This window comes from Eptesicus fuscus, chromosome 21 (genome assembly GCF_027574615.1).
Source record: "Eptesicus fuscus isolate TK198812 chromosome 21, DD_ASM_mEF_20220401, whole genome shotgun sequence".
Lineage (NCBI taxonomy): Eukaryota > Metazoa > Chordata > Mammalia > Chiroptera > Vespertilionidae > Eptesicus > Eptesicus fuscus.
Window position 1 is genome coordinate 32,938,510 of NC_072493.1, and position 21,002 is coordinate 32,959,511.

General features: G+C 43.4%; 1 protein-coding gene and 1 non-coding gene across 2 annotated transcripts in view; both read left to right on the forward strand.

Annotated features, from left to right (window-relative positions):
* The window catches only part of ADAMTS18 (ADAM metallopeptidase with thrombospondin type 1 motif 18), a 125,464-nt gene that overhangs the window by 15,885 nt on the left and 88,577 nt on the right, over positions 1-21,002 (forward strand). The window lies entirely within an intron of this gene.
* Positions 18,273-18,413, forward strand: LOC114230964 (U4 spliceosomal RNA). Its single transcript, XR_003616961.2, has one exon. It is a non-coding gene; the product is annotated as a U4 spliceosomal RNA (small nuclear RNA).

Below are 21,002 nucleotides of genomic sequence, written 5' to 3' on the forward strand. Positions count from 1 at the left end.
GTAGATCCCTTCGCCCCCCGCCCTCCCTCTCAATAGTAGGCATCCTGCCCACCTGGCCGCTCAGCGCCTGGAGCAGCTGGGCGGCCGCCATATTTGGCTTTCTACTTTGCATACTCACTCTGATTGGCTGTGGGCGTAGCGGAGGTACGGTCAATTTACATGTTTGTTTATTATTAGGTAAGACTAGAGGCCCAGTGCATGAAATTCATGCACTGGAGGGGAGGGATGTCCCTCAGCCTGGCCTCGGGGGATGTGTGACTGACGGGCGGGCCTAAGCCATCAGTCGGACATCCTTAGTGCTGCCTTAGAGGTGGGAGAGGCTCCCGCCACCACCACTGAGCGGCGCTACCCCTGTGGGAGTGCACTGACCACCAGGGGGCAGCTCCTGTGTTGATCGTCTGCCCCCTGGTGGTCAATGTGCATCATAGTGACCGAGTTTCGCCCATCAGTCAATTTGCATATTACCCTTTTATTATTTAGGATTACTCTCGCCTTCTTATGAGGGAGGGAGCCTAACCAGGTGGATTCTATTTCTGGATTTGCAGCAGTGTATAGGTAAAAGTTCATTGCCCTATGTGTTCTCTTGACCTATAGCAGTGTTTGGCAAACAGAGCCAAATATCAACAGTACAATGATTGAAATTTCTTTTGAGAGTCAAAATTTTTAAACTTCTTCTAACACCACTCCTTCAAAATAGACTCAACCAGGCCATGGGTATTTTGTGGAAGAGCCACACTCAAGGGGCCAAAGAGCCGCATGTGGCTCGCGAGCCATAGTTTGCCGACCACAGACCTATAGGAATGGGGGCAGTGAGCAGTTCTGGGATGAAATGGGGAAGGGTCTTAGTGTTCTGTGAGGTGTGCTCAAGCCAGAGAATGTTATAAAGTTCTATTAGATATTTCTGCCTCCTGCATGGAGTTGGGGAATTGATACAGTTACTAAATATATAAATATATATAAGTATATAAATTCTTCACTGTACTTGGAGCTCTGTTTTAACTGGAATGCAAGATAAGGAGCCCAATTCTCTCAGATGCTTGGACTCACCAGCTGACCTGTCTCTATTACCCCTCCCTCGAATAGACCCATCATCTAAGAGTGAGAAGTACACTGGTATCTATATAATTTGCAACATCCTTTAAATTTCTTAACCTCTTTATAAATATATCAGGCAAACAAAGTTGAGGTTACTTTGGGGCTTATATTCCTCGCTATCAGCACCTAATTGCTTGACATTTCTTATTTTTCCTTTATTACTTCCTCTTTCCTACCCACCCATTCATTCACTCACACATCCACCCACCCACCTATTCACCTACCCACCCATTCATCCATCCTACTAACCCAAACATTTATTCCCAGCTTACTATGTGCCTTAGTATTATGATAGACTATGGAAACTCAAAAGTGATAATATGGTTCCTAAATTCTAGGATATTCTGTTGGGAGAGTGGGGAGTAATAGGAATATAAACACTTAAGGACAATGAGACGAAATCGATTTTATACTTAAGATATGTTTAAAACACCATGAGAGCGCAACCAGGGGAGTGATGAGTCTAACTTTTAACATCATGGCTGAGCAATTTAAATGATTGTGTCAGCTCGTGAAGGTATGTAGATGCCTGGTGATGTGACACACACATCCTCGCACATTTCATTGCTCATAGGTCAACTCAAAACATACCCAATTCTGACCACCTCCGCTGCGACCTCTGTGGTCTAAGCCACTGTTACCCTCTCACCTGGATTCCTGCAGCAGCTTCCTGTCTGATGCTTCTCTTTCATCTCCTGTGCCCCCATCATCCTTTCTTCTCCACCACCTAATGGTGTTTCCATTACCCACAGCATGTGATCCAAATTTCTTACCATGAACTACAAGGCCCTGTGTGATCTGGCCCCTTTAGCCTAAATTCCTATCCCTGTTACCATCATACACTCCACCCAAGTCCTTCTGGACTCCACTGTCTTTCAATGTCCCCAGGAGCCCTTACTCCAGGGACTTGGCACATTGAAGGCTCTTCCCCAAGACACTCATCTGCTCCCTTCCTTCCCTCCCCGTGCTCTTCCGTTCTCTGTGCAGATATCATCATTGCAGCAAGTTCTTCCCCGCCACCTGTCACTCCCCATCCCCTCACCCTGCTCTCTTGTGCTTCATACTCTTCACTTGTCTATTATGGCATACATGCCACCTTCGCCTCTGAGAGGGCCAGGCAGGGCTTCATCTCTGCTGTCTCCCAGTGGCTAGATTGATCCCTGGCAAATAGTAGGCACTCAATAAACATTTGTTCCATGAATGTATGTAATTAACATCCTGGTAATTTAGAAACAAATACATCATTTCTATGTTTGGAATACATCATGATTTGGATATTTCGTAGGCATCCATTCATTCATTTATTGAAAAAAAATGCATTAATTGGGTATCTTTCATGTGTACATTAGATGTGGAGATTTAGAGATGGCAGAGGCCACCTATAATTTTTTGTCTGGCCAGCAGCTATTTCCCTAGTCTTTTGGTAAAAACATTGCAGTTTTTCTTGGGACCTACCTTCCCCACTTTTACCTCAAAATCTTAAAATTTCAGTAGAGGTGACATGTTTTCCATAGTGACCAGTGAGAACATCACATACCCTTGAGGACAGTGATTGGTTCAGGGATAAACATGAAACAGGATCAGAGCCCATAAAATCAAATCCTGGGGCACCCTTGGGGGTAGTGAAGAGGATGGAATGTAAGTCCAGAGTTGCTGGCAACCACCTTGTCACCTGAGAATAGGGCCATCCCAGTCTTAATGTCCAGCTGTGCCTGAAATTAAAGCACTTTGGGCTTTTCATTCATATTAACCATAATCCTCCGCTTTTTTGTTGTTGTTGTTGTTAATCTAGTTTAACTTTAGTTTCTGTCATTTTGAAATGCAAGTCCTCACTGTGAGAGGGATGTACAAGTTATGGACACTTTCTGCAACGTGCTCATAGTCTCACAGAGGAAACAGGCAAGCATAATGCAATAAGGACTCTTGGCACGGAGTGGCCAACCGGTAAACACAGAGGCAGTTTGCCCGCACACGTCGTGAATCAACATTTATTGGGTGCAGCGCCCCACCGCACAGTCTTATTGCAGCTAGCATTGTCAATATTTGTTCCTACCAGTGCATCTTGGACGCATTATCTGTCTTGTTGATTCACTGCTCTGTCTGTCAATTGTCATGTTATTACACACCTCACCATGTCTGCCAACAATAACTGCAGATGGCTTTAAAGCAGCAAATACAAGCGAGCACATTATATGCCTGTCAGTGTGCAGTTGGAAGGAGAGGGAGATGCCATGGTTGGCTTAGAGGATGACTTCACACGCCATAACCACTTCTTTGATTTGTTTGGACGACGACATGTGGGCCAATGTTGTAAACCAAGAATGCTTATTGATGGATTACATCGCTCAACTTTCATATGCAGTTCAGTTGTGTCTTTGAAGATGTTTATTTTAATGAATCTAATTTTAGTGTGCAGTGGATTTTTATTTTTAAGTAATGACAACATTTAAAAAATGTCTCTCCCCCCCCCCCCCCCCAATAAAAATCCTCTATTTTCTTTTTATGATGCATGGAATTCCATCTCCTCTTTGCTCTGGCATAGTGTTGTCTGGTAGAATATAGCACAAGCTAGCATATGTAATTTAAATTTTTCTAGTAATCATTTTAAAAGGCGAGGAAAAAGACAAGTGAAATTCACATGGATTTTCGACTGAGTGGTGGATCAGTGCCCCTAATCCTCGCTTTGTTCAAGAATCAACTTTATATTTTATTTAATCCAATATATTGAAAATATTATTTCAAAATATAATCCATACAAAATTTAATGAGGTACTTTTATCTTACATAATCCAGTGTGATTTTAAAGTTACAATTATTGGACAGTATAGGTCTCAACATCTCCTATCCTGAAGTTCCCTAACACGTACAGCAAAAGCAAACAGGCAGAAAAGATTCACTTATTGACTAGTTTGCTGAAACTGCTTGTTTTCCAAACAGAATTTTCACAGCATCTTTAGTTTGCTTTTGAATACTTTCTGCATGGGATAGTTTGATATTTTTGTTTGGAGGCATCCCATTTATACATTTACATAGACAATTGCACACTTCTGCCAGTGAAGCTCAGATTTAAAATAAGAATGCTAAATGGAATATTTCTCTTGAAGGTGAAAGAGATTATGTCTTGAAAATTTTCAGAATTTTCACATGGATTTTCTTCTAATTATATTTGGTCAGATCCTACTAGTTAACTTTCACTTTTCTAAAAAAAAAAAAAAAAAGGAGGGGGGCTTTATTAAGTCTCAGCTCTCTGGTTTGTTTTTATAATGTTTCCTAGTTATACTAATTACCAGATTGCAAAAGCAAAGCAAAATATAGTCTTAAAAGCATTCATGCTCAGGACGTTAAAGCTAAAGTCACATTAATTATACTAGTAAAATTCTTTCTATAATGGAGGGGTTCAGTGGCAAAAATAATCTAAATCAGTGAACATTTAAAAATATATCATATCTGACAGGATTACACTTAACATATTAGAATGTGTACTTAACACATTATATTTCTGCAATGGTATCTGGGCCCATTTTCCTGGCTGGTGGCAATGCTGACTGGGGTTTCTCACGCCTGCCCTGCAGTGGGTCTGCCCTCGCTGGAGAGTTCAAGCTGCCTGGCTTTGACTCTAACTTTATAATCCTTTGCTGAGTCTGACTTTCTTAGGCCAGAAAAGGAGAGGGTTTCCTCAGGAAGATATGAAGTGAGGAGCAGGTGGCCTTTATTCTACAGAAAGAAAGGAGACATTCTTGGTCCAGGGAAATGGCGGTGACTGTTTGTCAGGTGCACCCCCTTTCTCTTTCTATTCGTGGTGGTGGGCTCAGCGTGAAGGTTCTCCAGAGAAACAGAACAATGTGGGTATTATAGATTTTATCTATATATATAAAAGGCTAATATGCAATGTCTCCCCATGGGAGTTCGACCAGGTGTTCTATTGCTCGCTATGACGTGCGTGGACCACCAGGGGGTGTCACGGAACAAAGGGAGGCCCCGGCTGGCAGCCAGAAGGCCCTGATTGGCCCTGATCCTCTGCCAGGCCTAGGGACCCTACCAGTGCATGAATTTCATGCACCGGGCCTCTAGTATTAATATATAATTATTATAGAATACTTTATTAATATATAGCACATTGATATATTATATATTATAACATTGCATATATGTAAATAATTATAAGGAATTGACTCGTGCATTCTGGAGGCTGAGAAGTCCCTGGATCTGCAGATAGTAAACTGGAGGCTCAGGAGCGCCCGTAGTGGAAGGTCCAGGCAGAGTCAGGGGCAGTAGATGACCAAGCTCCTACCCAATGACAGGCAGAGAGAGCAAAGGCACCCTCACTCAGCCTTTTCATTCATTCAGACCTTCAACAAGTAGATGAGCCCACCCACCCTGAGGAGGGCTATCTGCTTTACCCTGCGTACCGGCTCAGATGTTCATCCGTAAATACGCTCACAGATACACCTGAAGGCTTAACCAGCTACGTGGGCACCCCACAGTGATTTAATAAAACAACCATTGCAGGATCTTTTCACCATCCTTTGGAAAAGTTGATGTGTCTTTTCTTTCCATAACTCCAGTTGTGCTTTTGTACTTAGTAATGTGGTTGTTTCCTTAAGGCCGGTCTCCCGAGCTAGACAGCAAGTGTCATGAGGGCATGAACTCTGCCTTTAATTTTTTTCTTCTTTTCATTGTAGCTTAAGGACCTGTCATAATGCCTGACGCTGACTTGTTTACCCACTGTCTTCATATATACATTCAAATATAAACATATCCACACATGTAATTTCACATTGACTATATATGAGTGTAATGAAATAATATTTTAAATATTAAAAATTTGTCCAAATTAATACACGCAGTAAATATGTATAGAGTGCCACCCAGGTAGTGTCCAGGGAACAGTGTAGCCTCGGGGCCCTGGCGAGGGCCATTAGCATCAGACTGACTTGGTGTGAGCTACAGCACTTCATCTCATGAGCTGAGAAACCCTGAGCAACTTGAACTCCTCTTTGCTCCTGTGCTTCTCATTTTCTTCATCAGTAACATGGATAAGATCACCTATCTCTTATGCTGGTGGTGAGTCTCACATCCTGCGTGCCGAACGCGTCACCCATGCCTTGGAGAGAGCAAGCATCTATCTCTTGGCCATTTAACATGTAATTGTTGGTGCCTTCTGTCTGCCAGGATGTGTTCTGGATACTGAGATCCAGCAGTGAGTAAAGAGAAGAAGTCCCTGCCCTCAGGCCGGGAGGAAATCGGACAACAAACACACAGGCGAATACATGGTATGGCAGAAGGTCAGCGTGCTATAAAGGCGGGGAGGGAGACAGGAAGGGCTGGCGGGGCAGAAGCCTGGGGAGAGGGGGTATTTGCTCTTCCCACTGGGTGGTCAGGAAAGGTCTCACTGGTGAATGGACAACTGAGCACAGACCCAAGGACATAAAGGAGCCAGTCATGTGGCCTTGCTGGGGAGGAGCAGCCCCGGACAGGCAGCAAGTGTGAATGCCCTGGGGTGGGCGGTGTATTGCAGGAGCCTCAAATATTCAGGGAGCACCTACCATCACAGGAAATCATTGCTGCTGCGCTCCTCTCCGGCTCCTCGCCGTAAACAGGCAGGCAGTGGATACTTACGTCTCATTGGCACTTGGTTAGAGAAAAAAAATGTCAAACACATCACTGAGTTTGAAATGATGTGAGGTTCTTCCAAAACTACTGAATAAGTAGGAAGTAACTGAAAGGCCAGAATATTATATTGTTGGCCATGCTGTGAGGTTTGAAGTTGAAAAGGAAGGTGCTGGAAAGGTTCCCTGGGCTGAAGACATTCTGTTGCCATGTTGAGTGGAAGGAAGAAGGTGTTCTCAGCTACCTGTGCTCAGTCCTGGGTTTGGGTCTAGCTAATTTCTAATGTTATTCGTCTTCCTCTTGCTTAGGCTCAATTTTATGCTCACTTTTCCAACAGAACTTAAAAGAAGGGGGAAAGGTTATTGGATGCCTGCTGAGATGGTCTGGGAGCCAAGAGACTTGGTTCTAGCTCCTAGACCAAGCATGTCAAACTCGTGGCCCGAGGGCCGCATGCCTTGTTTATTTGGCCCATGTTAGCCTTTGAGTTTGACATGATTGCCCTAGACCCGTGGTCAGCAAACTGAGGCTCGCGAGCCACATGCAGCTCTTTGGCCCCTTCAGTGTGGCTCTTCCACAAAATACCGTGGTCTGGGTGAGTCTATTTTGAAGAAGTGGCATTAGAAGAAGTTTAAGTTTAAAAAATTTGGCTCTCAAAAGAAATTTCAATCCTTGTACTGTTGATATTTGGCTCTGTTGACTAATGACTTTGCCGACCACTGCCCTAGACGCTTAGTGACTAATCATTTCCCTTCTCTAGGCCTCGATGGCCTCATCTGAAAGTGAAGGGATGCGATTAGAGAAGGATGTGTCATGCTGTCACCTCGGTCTTCCTGCACAGGCCTTGTTGTAGTGCCCGATAAACGGTCCGATTCCTAGGTCCCACCCCAGACCTAAAGAGTCATCGTCTCTGGGATTGAGACCCTTGGAATCGGCACTTTCAATAATGCGCATGCTCATCACATTTGAAAAAAATAATCTGATTCGTTATAGAGAATTTTTGTTTCAGAATTTGGGTTGCAACCAACTAGTGGGTCATGAGTCAATTTAATCAGTTCTGATGACCATTAGCAAAAAGAGAAATGTTACAGGTAGCATTAAGTACACTAGGCTAGACTCCGCCGGGTTATTGTCTAGGAAGAGCACTGAATGAGATTTTTCAATGTGTGTGTCCACTGAGCCATGTTATAACATGTATGCTAATTTTTTTAGACATGGCTTTTAGCCAAAATAGTTAGAGACACTATTTTAGAGCATCCGTATTTAATGGCTGTGCAATGTGGTTTGTGTAATTGTCCCTCAAGAAGGTGGTATTCTGTGGGCCACTTAGATCCAACCCAGACAGACACGCAGGGTTGTGCTGGGGCAACATTCGCAGGAGCTGTGGAGTCCCTGAGTAAATGTCTCCTCTCGCACTGATGGGTCTTAAAGATTATGTAGGTCTCTATACATTTGTGCCATTTTTTCCTCTTCCCCCCACCCCCTGACCCCCCGAAAGCATGAGAAAGGTTCCCAGTGAGTATTTGAACAGAAAGGGAGCACTTCCCCTCCCATGTCAGCAAACGCCTGCCTTTGATAGCCCAGCTTTTAGCTGAGCTCAGATTCAAGCCGGGGCTTGTTTGATGAAGCAGCCCTGTCAGAGTGCTCCGCCGTAAATGCCATAAACCTGTTGATTTAAGGGGTTCAGTGTATACTGTAGGTCATCAGCCCCAAACACAGCACATGGTTTTTGATCTGAGGATTCAGTTCTCCATTGTAAATCTGTCAGCCTGGGCTGTTGAGTCAGCTACTGAGAGCAGAACGTCTGTGATACTGTTTATCCTGTCATATCAGCTTAGGTGAACAGTTTTTTGTTCCTCTCCCCTGTTAAATGCTACTTTTGACTCTAATGCAGTTCCTTATCTCTGCTTTCTGCACCGTCTGTTTCAGTGGGACACGGCTCCAGGCGATGTAGCTTTAGTCTTTTGACTAAAACGTGGCCACTCAGTTTACAAGGCGCTTCTGAAATCCTGCATAGCACTTCTCTCCTTTAAAGAATGTTTCGCTTTCTGCTCCAAAACGTTAATTGGAATAGCACAAATATAAATAGATGCACAGGTAATGAGTATAAAGCTCAATTAGTTTTTGCAAAGTGGCCACACTCATGGAACTGCCCATTTGATTAGAATATAGAAGTCCTTGGCTTCCTTCTCTCAGTTTCTCAAATGTTACCATTACTAGAAGCCCGGTGCACGAATTCGTGCACGGGTGGAGTCCCTCAGCCTGACCGGTGATTGGGATCAATGGGGGGGCGGCTGCCCCCCCAATCAGGGCAATTGGGGGGGCCAGCCGGCCAAGGAGAGGGACCGCGGGAGGTTGGCCCCAGCAGCAAGCTAACCAATGGCTGATTCTGCAAGGAATCAGGCTCCCTCCTTCCTCCTGTATGGGTCCAGGGTGCGGGTGAACCAGATTCGGGGTTATCAGGGCCCCAGCAGCAAGGTCTGGGTCAATGCGCATCATAGCTACCACCGGTCATCTGGTCGTTCCGGTCATTCTAGTTGTTCGGTTTTAACGGTCACTTAGGCTTTTATATATATAGATAATGAGTTCTATCACTGATACAGGTGCCAGAGGTATGTTCTTTTTTATTTAGACTTCTTGAACTTTGTTTTGTTTTGCTTTGTTTTGTTTATCTTCACCCGAGGATATTTTTTCATTGATTTTCAGAGAGAGAGTGGAAAGGAGAGGGAGAGACACAGAGAGAGAAACATTGATGTGAGAGACATATCGTTTGGTTGCCTCCCACATGCACCCCAACCAGAGCTGGGGATCAAGCCTGCAACTGAGGTACATGCCCTAGACCGGAATCGAACCCAGGACCCTTCAGTCTGCAGGCTGATGCTCTAACCACTGAGTCAAACCAGCTAGGGCTTCTTGAAGTTTTCAGTGCTTCCTAGATATGTGACTGGAAGTCATTTTTAGTTTTGGAAAATTCTTGGCCATTATATTCCATCTGCTTTATGTTGTTTCACCTCCTCTTTTGAGACTTCAGTGGCACATGTACCACACATATATTTTCAAATTACCCGGAGCATGTATATTATGCGCTTTCTACTGACCTGTTTTCCAAAACAGTAATCCTCCCTTTAACTGAGTCTGAATTTTTGTGACATCATCTGAGTTATTAATTTCAATGATTATAACTCCCATTCTAAAACATGACTTTTGAAATAAATTTTGCTTTTCCAGTGACATTTTTCTCACCTGCGATTTATTTTCCTGGGCGTGCTAACCTCAGTTACTTTAAAGTGGCTAGTGACATCAATATCAGCTTCACCTGAGCCTCTCTGTCTAGTTTCTGGGATTCACCCCCACTTTGGTCCTGTTTATTATTATGCCTTGTGATTTTAATTACATGGTGAGCTTTATGTATGAAAAGTTATAGAAATTCCAGATGAGTCTTTAGCTTCTGAGGCAGTCAGGTAAGGGAGAATCTGCCAGGCAGATCCATTTAATCCAATCAATGTTTTGAGGGTGAAACTTCAGTTTTTGTAGTCTAGTCCACTTCCCATAGTCCATTCTACCTGTGCTGCACTGCTTCAGGCGGGCTCAATGGAAGACTGCAGGTCCTTACCAATTTTCTTCTTCCTCGGTGGTTGCTGAACCCCATTTACTTTTTATCTCCCCATGAAACTGCCAACACCTTGGTTTAGCCCCCTCAAACTTTGGCTTGTCACTTTCCGCTCAGCTTCTCTGAATCAGCACCATTTATTAAGAAGAACATTCCTCAAAGAGATACGCATTTCAGACTACTGGATTCACTTCTTTGTACTTCTCTCCTCTGTAGGATGTTGGCCCTTCAAGTCCTGGATATTTTGATAGCCTGACATGGTTTCTGTCTTCCTAGTTACTTGACTCAGCAGAAAATTATGTTCAAGTTTCTAAATCTTTGCAAAGTCTAGATAGTCATTTAATATCTGATTAAACAGATGTGTTTTGGGCTGTGAGGTTGGAAATCTTATAAAGCTTATCTAGTTGTCATCAAGGATGATCTACTGTAAGAGTTTCAGTTTAATTTTCTATTAAGGACCCTATAGAAAAGAAACAGACTTCCATTGCACACCTGTTTTGTGGTTGGCACTGTGAGGGACTGAGAGACAAAACACACAGGTATCGACAAAGAGGACTCATCATTTTCATGTAACGCCACCTTATTTTTATGAAGAGTTGTACTTAAGAAGGTAATGGAATTTTTCATCCCCCTTTCAGAATTCCTTCCACATATGTTAAGTTTTATAAATGTCTTTCTTGGTCCAGGGCCTAATATTTTGAGCGTTCTGCTATCCTACCTTTCAATTGATAATAACAAATGTTTTCTTCTTTTTAAAATACGTTCTGAGTGCTTTGCTTTGTTGTTCTGCTATGTCTTAATATAACCACATGCTAGGGTTCGTTATTATCACCATTTTACAGAAGCAGAAATGGAATATTAGAGAGGTGTTGTGAACTGAATTAATTGGACATTGCAAGAGGTTTTCCCAAGTGGATTGGAGAGGTGCTCAAAATATTGAAAAAATTCCATTGTTTGAGTTTGATTTTCATTCAGGATGGAAATTTTGGGATGTCTGGACCTGAATTTAGGTTCACTTTGCTGTCAACACACTACTGAGGCATCCAGATTTTCTCTCCCTGTACCGACAGACCGCACAGGGGTGGCCAGTTGCTGCTTCAAGACAAAGTCTTAAATATCCTCTCTCCTTTGCATTCCCCCTGTCTGCACATTAATGCCACTTTTAGTCAGAGCTGATCTGCCCAAGATCACTTGGAATTATTTTCCTCACCAATGGCTAAGGTGATTAACAGCAGCGCTGAAAACATTGTTTTCTGGAGGAACTGGACTTGTTAAGATTTTGTTCAAATATCCTTTTCACCAAAGAAATCTTCTCTGATGCTCCCGCACTGAGTTAAGGACTCATTCTTTGTACTCTCGGGCTTACCTTTGTCCTTATGCTGCATCGCCATGACCTGTTGGCTTGGCTATCATCCCCATGAGATAGGTAACTCCTTCAGGAAAGAGACCAGATCATAATCTTTGCAGTCTCAGATCCTGGCACAGAATCAGTCACACTAGATGCAAAGAATCACAGAGTGGACTGTGTCAGAAACGCATTTGAAAAGTACATGGATAGAATGACCTGGACTGGGCTTTGGGAATTTATAGCCTTTCATTATACAAACAGGATAAGCAAACAAAGAACTTTCGCATTATTAAAAGTCCCATCTACCCTGTATTTGAGAATCAAGTCATGTTCGCTATTGTTTTTCATGTTGATTTTTAAAAAATATTTAGCTATGGAGTTTACAGGCAGTTTTCAATGATTTTATTTATTTTCTTATTATATTACTGTCATTGGTTCAGTTACTTACTTATAAAGAAACCTTGGGTCCATGGGATAATATAGTAGGGTAGAATTGAGGTTCACACTTAAAATCCGTTTTCTGTCAAACATAATATTTTGTAACCCTGAGAAGTTATCCTCAAAATCTACTTTCTTATCTCTCTTCTCTGGTCACAGGCATTCATTGCCTCATGGAATTTTATGATGTTGCAGAACTCAATTCAAGGTCTTGATTCATTCATTCATAGCTTTTTCTTCTCTACTCCCTCCTCCTCCTCCTCCTCTGCAAGTGGACACTGGATTCTTAAAGACCAAGGCCTTTGATTTACAAGAACCAGCAGTGAAAGGCCTTTCAGAGTGATGAAAGCTTGCCCCATGTAACTCCAGTTGTCCTCAGGTCTCCGTTCCACCCTGAGGAAAGCCCTCTCCCCACTGGATCCATTCAAGTCCCTTTGGTTACACATTCACACCATGTCTCTGCCTTTCAAAGTACTCATCTCCATTCATAATTGTACACTGAATTGTGTGATTCTTTGGGTATTGTTGATCTCTCCCACTAGACCTTAAGAACTGCAAGGCAGGACTCGGTCTGATTTCCCTCACGATATCTAACCTATACAAGTACTCTTAATAAATATTTTGGATGACATGAATGACTCTGTCTCCCCTAATAGTTATGCTGGCTGAGACATGAAGATCATTTAGATGTTGTTCAAAGGACCTCACTCAGCAACAGGCTGTATTCTAGGCAGAGGGACCTGGATATTCAGAAGCAAGGAGACTGTTGACTTTTAATCATATGGGTCCTAAAGATCTCCCACCCCCTTTCCCTTCCCCAGCCTCATACGTCGTACTGTAGTGGAATATAGTGGGATGAAAGCACAAGCTCTAAACGTAGACAATCCTAAGTTCAAATCCTACCTCTGACACTTAATAGCATGTTACATTGCTAAACTTGTTTAAATCTTCATTTCTTCACACTGTCCCCCGAATATGGATAAAATTTTCCCTACATTCAAATATCATTATGTGGATTAAACGAAGTGACTCAACGAAAGCATTCTCCATGTATGCTTGCATTATTATTTCCAATAATATCAAGTCTTATCGCAGGGATAAAGTCTATCTTGACTTACATCATTCCAGCTCTTAAAGATACCAACACCCTCCTATGATAAATTCCTGTATTTTCATCTTTTCTATATGATATTGGGCAAGTGACTTAACCTCTTTGTGCATTAGTTGTCTTAACTATAAAATTGACATTGTTATTATGTGTCTCATATTTCTAATGAACATGAAATTGAGTTAATGCATGCAGAAGGTTTTAAACCATGCTTGGCACATAATAAGAAGTTAACATATTAGCTTTCTTTGTTATGATTTATAGTGATGATTATAAAAGTAATACTTATTAATGCTGTACCACTATGTGATTGCCTAGTAATTGCTTCATGTGTATTTGATAGAGATTGTATTTTTATGACATTGTGGGGCATTTCCCACAGGGAAGCCAGATGCTGGGGTAAAGAATTCAGGGCATTCAACCATGGCCAGAGTTCTTGGTCTTGAGCCAGGCATCTCTTAAGTTAGGATACTTTTGTAAAAATAAGAACTGGAAAGTTAAAGCTTTGTATGTGTGTTGTTTTTGGTTTTTTGTTTTTTTGTTGTTTTTTTTTGGGGGGGACAACAAATACTAATCCAATCTTCCTTTGTTTTATTAAAAATGTATTTTTCTACTATTAGTCTTTAGATTAATTATCCATGTTGATCAAATGCAAGTTTGCATAGCCAAAGGAAGAGAAGGCACATAAACATTCTCCAACTTAGGTTGATTTTTAAAGTTGTTTATGTGCTACTTAAATCTGGGGCTTAAAATGGGACTCTCTGGGTTTCAGTTCCCATTAGTAACCTCAGCAGCACTCAACGGCAGGCTCCTTCTCAGTTCTCCTGCCCGAGTCTCCCAGGCCACACTCCAGGCTCTGCAGGAGTCCTCTGTGTGGGAATCTCTGTTTGGAAGGATGTCCCGGGACTGTGAGGATAAGGCACACTGCTGGGTTCTGGGGTTGCCTCCGGGAAGAGGACAGGAATGATCAGAAGTGGGGCATCTCCCAGTAGAAGGGTCCACTCTGGGTGGAAGACAGTAGTGGGTCATATTTTGTGCTGTAACAGGAAACTTAGGTGCTTGGCTAATCACTATATAACTGAAGTCCTTCTGTCTCTGAGCTCTCCCCACTGTTCCAGAAGGAGAGGGAGCTCATGAAGTCTAGGGCAGTATAACGGTGATTAAGGCTCTGGAGCCAGACCAGGTTCAAATCCCAGTTCCACCATTTGGGTGAAGGTTACTTAAGTGCTCTGGACCTCAGTTTCCACATATCTCAAGCAGGGTGCAAAATATAACTTACTTCAAAGGACTGATGAATTAATTTAGGCAAAGTTCTGGAAATGGCACCTGGTCCACAGGAAACATGCTTGCTGTGATTATCTTGGATCATTGTGCCTCGACTCTTGTCTAAATTTGTTTTTTTCCAAAGTAAAACCGAGACAAGGATTTGGGTGCTTCTGATTTGGGATCGTTTATTGGGGAGATGATCCCAGAAGTGAGAGGGCAGGGAGAACATGATAAGGAAAGAAAAACAACAGTATTGGGGTGCTTTCTGGAGGATTCTTTGGGGGCCACAGTTCTGCCAAGATCTCTTGAGAAGCACACAGATGTCTCCTAGAACTCTCCCTGGAGGGTGACTTTCACTGAGTCCCATGCTCCACTGGTTGAGGATTACCCCAGGGGTTGTAACTCACTCCATCCTCAATGCTGGGCTGGAGGCTGAGTGGGTGGTGGCATAGAAGAAAGCCATGAGGCAGACATGCAAAGAGACACAGTGCGGGCTTGAGGTGGGATGTGGCCATCTGGATATATAAGTCTGAGCTCACCCTGAACTGTCCATGGTGGTTGGGTTGAAGCCAGGAGGCCTGAAGGGGATGTGACATGAGCACCGCAGAGCTTCTATGAGGTCCCGGGTCAGGGGTGGACTTTCCACTGTGCAGGGTCAGAGGTTCCATTTTAAATGTTATTAACTTATTCGAGAAATCTGCTGTGGACATTAATTCACTCTAACCAGTTGCCACCATATACTTCTTGGTACTAGAAAGTCTTTGTACTTATTTTAAAGAGAGAGATGCCTGGCCAGGTATTCATATAAGCCACTATCCTCTTAAAGATAGATCCATGTAGGATTCTAAATTGTAGATAGCAAAGTTATCTGTAATTAATTTGTATAAGGGACAGAATTTTGGGGGCTGATTACAGTTGTAGTTGTAATTATCACTAATTAGTAGTGGTAGTAGTAGTAGTAGTAGTAGTAGCAGCAACATGGGTGCTTCTTATTTTGGGTAGTTTATTGTGGAGATAATCAAGTCATGATTGCATACTGAACAGTAACTATTGACAGTTGTTATGTATTGTGCTTGGTCTAAGGCAGCCACTATAATCTGTGCCTGGCAACATAATCTTACTTGCAGCCCAAGGCAGCTCTATGAAGTATATACTGTTATCTTCTCCATCTCATGACTCAAGCAACGGAAGGCCAGAGAAACTAAGCAACATCTCAGCATCCTAACACCAGCAAGTAGTCGAGTCTCTGACTGAGAAAACACAACACTTATCACTTAGTTTTTATCTTCTTTTAGGGAGAAAATCAAATTAAAAACCTCAGAATTCCTCTAGGCTCTAGCGTTCATTTCAAGAATGAAAAGATTGACTCACCTGGTTTAAAGGAAAAGGGAATGTCTGGTTTTGGCTCTGGGGGATGTAGGTGCTAAGCGAGGTCAGCAGGCCCGGGTCTCTCTCTGATGCCTGGGCCTGCTTCCCTCTGTGTCGGCTTCCTCAGGCCTCGCTGAGCGATGGCAGGGATGACCACAAGCAGTCCTGGATGACTTGCTTGCAGTTGAACAATCTCAGACTAAAGACAGCCTTTTTCCCAGGAGATCCAGCTGAGTGCACAGGCTGGCCCTCGTCGGCCGGGTTGAGGTGCGTGGGGATGGGCTCATCTCTAAACCCGGGTTAAGTGGCACAGCCTCAAAAAGCTAGTGGTAGGTCCACCTCACACCTGAACCACATGGAGTGACAGCGAGGTATAAGGTATTTTCCCACCAAGAGGTGTGGCTTCTGGCGCCAAAGAAGAAATGCTGGGCATGTTGATGACCACTATACAGGCTCATGTCATCTCTGTTTTTGTGGCTATAAGTGAATAAACTATCTTTTTGTACACAAGTAGTCCCCCCTTATCCACGGCTAAGTTACCCACAGTTGACTGCAGTTCTCACAATGGAAAATTCCAGAAATAAACAATTCATTCATTTTAAATTGTGTGCCATTCTGAGTAGCATGATGAATTTTCTCTGTCCCTCTCAGAAGGCCAATCATCCCTTACCCAGTGTCTCCACGCTGTAGAGGCTACCTTCCCGTTGGTCAGTCAGTGGTCAGTTAGCAGGGCTATGTGTAAGCAACCCTTATTTCTCTTACTGTGCCTAATTTATGAATTGAACTTCATCATAGGCATGTATGAATAGGAAACCCATAGTATATATAGAATTCAGCACTATTTGCAGTTTCAGGCATCCACTGAGGGGCTTGAGACGTATGCCCCACAGGTGAGGGGGCTGCTGTACTCAGCATCTCCCCCCAGCAGTCATTCTGTGACCTCTTCCTCATCAAACCTAAACTTCTGGATTCTACAGATTTTAAATCCTCCCTTTATTCAGTTCTTGCATTTTCACTTCTTAACCCATTTCTGTCGGTTTTCTACCTAGAACAGCAGTTCTCAACCATGGGCGATTTTGACTCCAGGGGACATTTGGCAATGTTTGGTTGTCACATCTAGGAGTGGGGGACGAGCTACTAGTATCTAGTGGGTCAGGGCCAGACATGCTACTAAAGATCCTATAACGCACAGGACAGCCCAACACCACAAAGATCAATATCAATAGTGGAGATGCTAAGAAACCGAGGTCTGCCCTAACTAGTTTGGCTCAGTGGATAGAGCATCGGCCTGCGGACTAAAGGGTCCCGGTTTTGATTCCAGTCAAGGGCACATGCCTGGTTGCGGGCTCGATCCCCAGTAAGGGGCGTGCAGGAGGCAGCCGATCAATGATTCTCTCTCATCATTGATGTTTCTATCTCTCTCTCCCTCTCCCTTCCTTTCTGAAATCAATAAAAATATTTTTTTTTAAAAAAGAAAGAAACCGAGGTCTAGATCCAATGCTTTAAAACTATTATGACCAAAGTTACCACGTCTCCTTTTCGCTGAAGCGGGCACATTGCCGTCAGCCCTTAGGTTGCCTGTTCGAAGTATTTGACCATTTTGATCATGGCCTTCTGGAAGCCCTGCACGTCCTTGGAATATGATTGTTACACCACCCCCTGGTCTCTTGCTATACTTTTGGCTGCTGCTGCTTGTTTCTTACCCTTATCGTTCTTTTTACCAGGTGTCCCAGGCTCAAGTCCTGAGGCCAGGCAGGGTACGTGAGGAAATGAAACAATCTTGATGCACGTGGGAGGGCACAGAGGGGTCGGTGGTGTGCAGGGCAGGGTCCCCTTCTAAGGAGGGGCCCTCCAGTTTCTTGTCACCTCCAGATTCTCAGGAATGAGAGACAGTGTCACCAGCTTCTCCGAGTCTCCCAGACAAGCCATACACCCGGACAGTCTGTGAAGTCTTTCCATGTTTAATGTGGGCGACTGAGTCAACATGTTCGTAAGAAGCTCTGGGTGGACAAAGCCAAGCACATCTCTGTGTTACCAGAGTGTAACCACCTCTGCCTTAACGATCAGAATTTCCTGGGGATCTTTTTTAATAAACCTCATTTTCTTCTCAGGCTCTGTATAGTGGCAGGTTTACCCAGTTCCTTGGAATAGATTAGTATCAATATGCTAATGACTCTACTTTCTACAAGGTCTGTGTATCTAGTCAATATGGATCTATTAAGCTTGTTAACAGAATGGAGTTCATTATGCTTTTTAAAAAAGAAGTGTGTTGATTTTTAGAGAGAGAGAGAGAGAAGATAGAGGGAGAGAGAGATAGAAACATAAATGTGAGAGCACAACATTGATCAGTTGCCTCCTGCATGCCCTCTACCTGGGATCGAGCCCGCTACCTGGCATGTGCCCTTGAATGGGAATCAAACCAGCAACCTCCAAGCTTTGCTTAGTGGCAGTATCTTAGCCAATGAGATTTATCTGAGGTGTGATTATTGCTAATTGAAAACTTTTCCCAATACCCCGCCGTGACGACTTGAAATATAGTCAGCACTGGCAATATTTGACGGTCTCTACGGAGACTGAAAAAAAACACACAACAAAAACAAAAAAAGCAACCTCCTGGTGCAGGGGACCACGCCCAACCAGCTGAGCCACACCAGCCAGGGATAATTATGCATTTTTAATGTAACATCTGCTGGGTGATGGTGATGAAACGGATTACAGAGAAGAAAAACTTAACGTGATGTATTGACATAATAGCCACAGCAATTGGGAAGTCTGACATCCTCTTATATTTGTACTTAGGAAAATTGGAAAAATGAGGATCCTGCCCCTTTTTTCTATAAATTTCACTCATAAAGGAATAAATAAATGTGCCAAGTTCCTCTTTTCTATATGGTTGGTTTTTCTTCTTTCCCACATCTAAAACAGATTCTAAAACTAATTTTTATTCTCTGCTGTACTTGTGGTAATAATAGCATCAGATCTGGAAACATGAGTGTCTTGAAAAGCGATGCAGATCGGCACATGTTTAGTGGACAAAACTGGGGTATTGTTTAATGCGAACTCTCTGAAAATAATAATGTTTTTGGAATCCACCTGGTTTGCGATTTGGGTTTACAAAATAAACCAATCCCTGTTTCTCATAAGTTTTCCTGGAACCTAGATTTCCCCTGTGTGCCGGAATTTAGAACTTACTCTTTGCAGGTTTTCTCTTGACCAATCGTCTTACCTTCAACATTTGTTTTTCCATTAAGATTTTTACCTTTGAATATTTCCTGCGGTTTTGGTCTAAAATGATTTTTCAACCTTGTGGTTCTGATAACAACTTCCTTCAGAAATTATACTAATCATGTGAAACTGGTACATAACCCATATGGTGTCTGGAAATAGTTATTTTTAAATGACTTTATGCTGAAATGTAGTCATATTTTTCTAAAAAAAAAGGCTGTGATCTGTTTTTAATTTGCAGCAGTTTGAAGCCATATTGATTTTTTTTTTTCTGCTGATATTTCAAATTTCCCTTTATGGCAAACACAGTAAGTCGATTAACCTCTTGACTTCCCTTGCAGTCAAGTGGCAATAGCTTTATTTACCCAATTGGAATGTCTAGAGATTAAAAATTCTTTGGTTCAATGTACAACTTGGCAGAGGGTGGTGGGGAGTTACAGACAGATGGCTGTGTCTAGAGCTCTAGCCTGGTAGCCAAATGGTTAGCGAACACCCTGGCCTTCCCATTTTCCCACACCAGCTGGGTGGCCCTGGGCAAGTTGCTTCACTTCTGCTGAGTCTCGGTTTCCTCATCTACGAAATATTAATAGTGTTTTTCCTACTCGAGAACTCAATGAGATGAAGCAGCTTGGCACCCCGCCCGGCTCACAGTGGGAAGTGCTTCGTAAGCATTGGAAAGTACTACTCCTAACGCTGGTACTCGTAGTAACTGCGGCAGTAGTGAGAGTAGTAGCCATCCATCACATTTCTCTAGAGTGGATCTAAAACTGCCCAAAGGCTTTTTTTCAATTTAGCTTTCTCCAGAGTCCTGTTTGCTATTGTCCATTCCATCCTTTTATTAAATTTTTTTCACGTCTTTCTGGATGCCAGGGCCTGTGGTTAGGTGCAGGAGATGGAATGATTGTTTTTTAAAAGGTATGTTCCTGCCCTTGTGGGATTTATAGCTTATAATCTTGTGGGAGCAGATCTGTCCATTAAGGAATCATGAAAACATGCAATTACAGCTTCGGTAAGTGCTTCCAAAGGAAGGTACACGGAGCAAGGAAGGCATGCCTGGTGGAGGGGGTGCAGAGGAGGCAGCCTGAAGAAAGCTGTGATTAAGCTGAGACGTGATGGGAAGACGAAACGTCATGAACCTGCTGGTAGAGGGAATGGCTCGTTCCTTAGGAGGAGGAAGTATGGCGTGGCTGGAGGAACCAGTGAGGCCACCATGGTGGGTCCACGCTGGATGGGCAGCTGGAGGAGCAGGGTCCTTGGTGCGGCTGCAGCGGTGGGCAGGGCCAGACCCCAGGGACCTAGTGCACTCTCAGAGCACTTAGGCCTCCTCCCTACCGAACACTCTCCCTCCCCACCTTCTTCCTCCATCCCAACACACATTTACCAACTGATAATCCAGTTGGAAAGAAGATGTAGGGATGGTTTCTTGTTTCTCCTGAGGTCTCCTTTGGTACTGTGGCTTAGTCTCTCTTTCCTCAGACCTACTTGGGCCTGTAATAAGATGGTGGAGAAGCTAGGCTGATAAGGGAAGATGATCTATATTCTCACCAGCCACAGGCAAACAGCTTCCTGTGCCTATGATTTTCTGTATGTGGAGAGCCCGGACGTGGAGGGAACGTGGGTTGTAACGTAGGTGCAGGTGATCTTGTTACCTTGCTGCTTTGCTGCACTCCCAAGTGTGAGAAGAGCTGCAGTGGTTCACCCCTGGAGCTTATAAAAGTAGTTGCTACAGGACCCTCCCAGACTTGATGAGTCGCAGTCTATCATGGTGTGTGGCCTGTGCAGTGATAATCAGCTCAGGCTCCCCAGAGGTTCCAAGGCATGCTGCCTCAGATCCTCAGCTCTGCAAAGGCAGTATCCACACTTCTGTGTGTTTGGACCCAAACGCCAGAGATCTCTATTATATTAGTAACTAGATTTTCAGTGCACGAAATTCATGC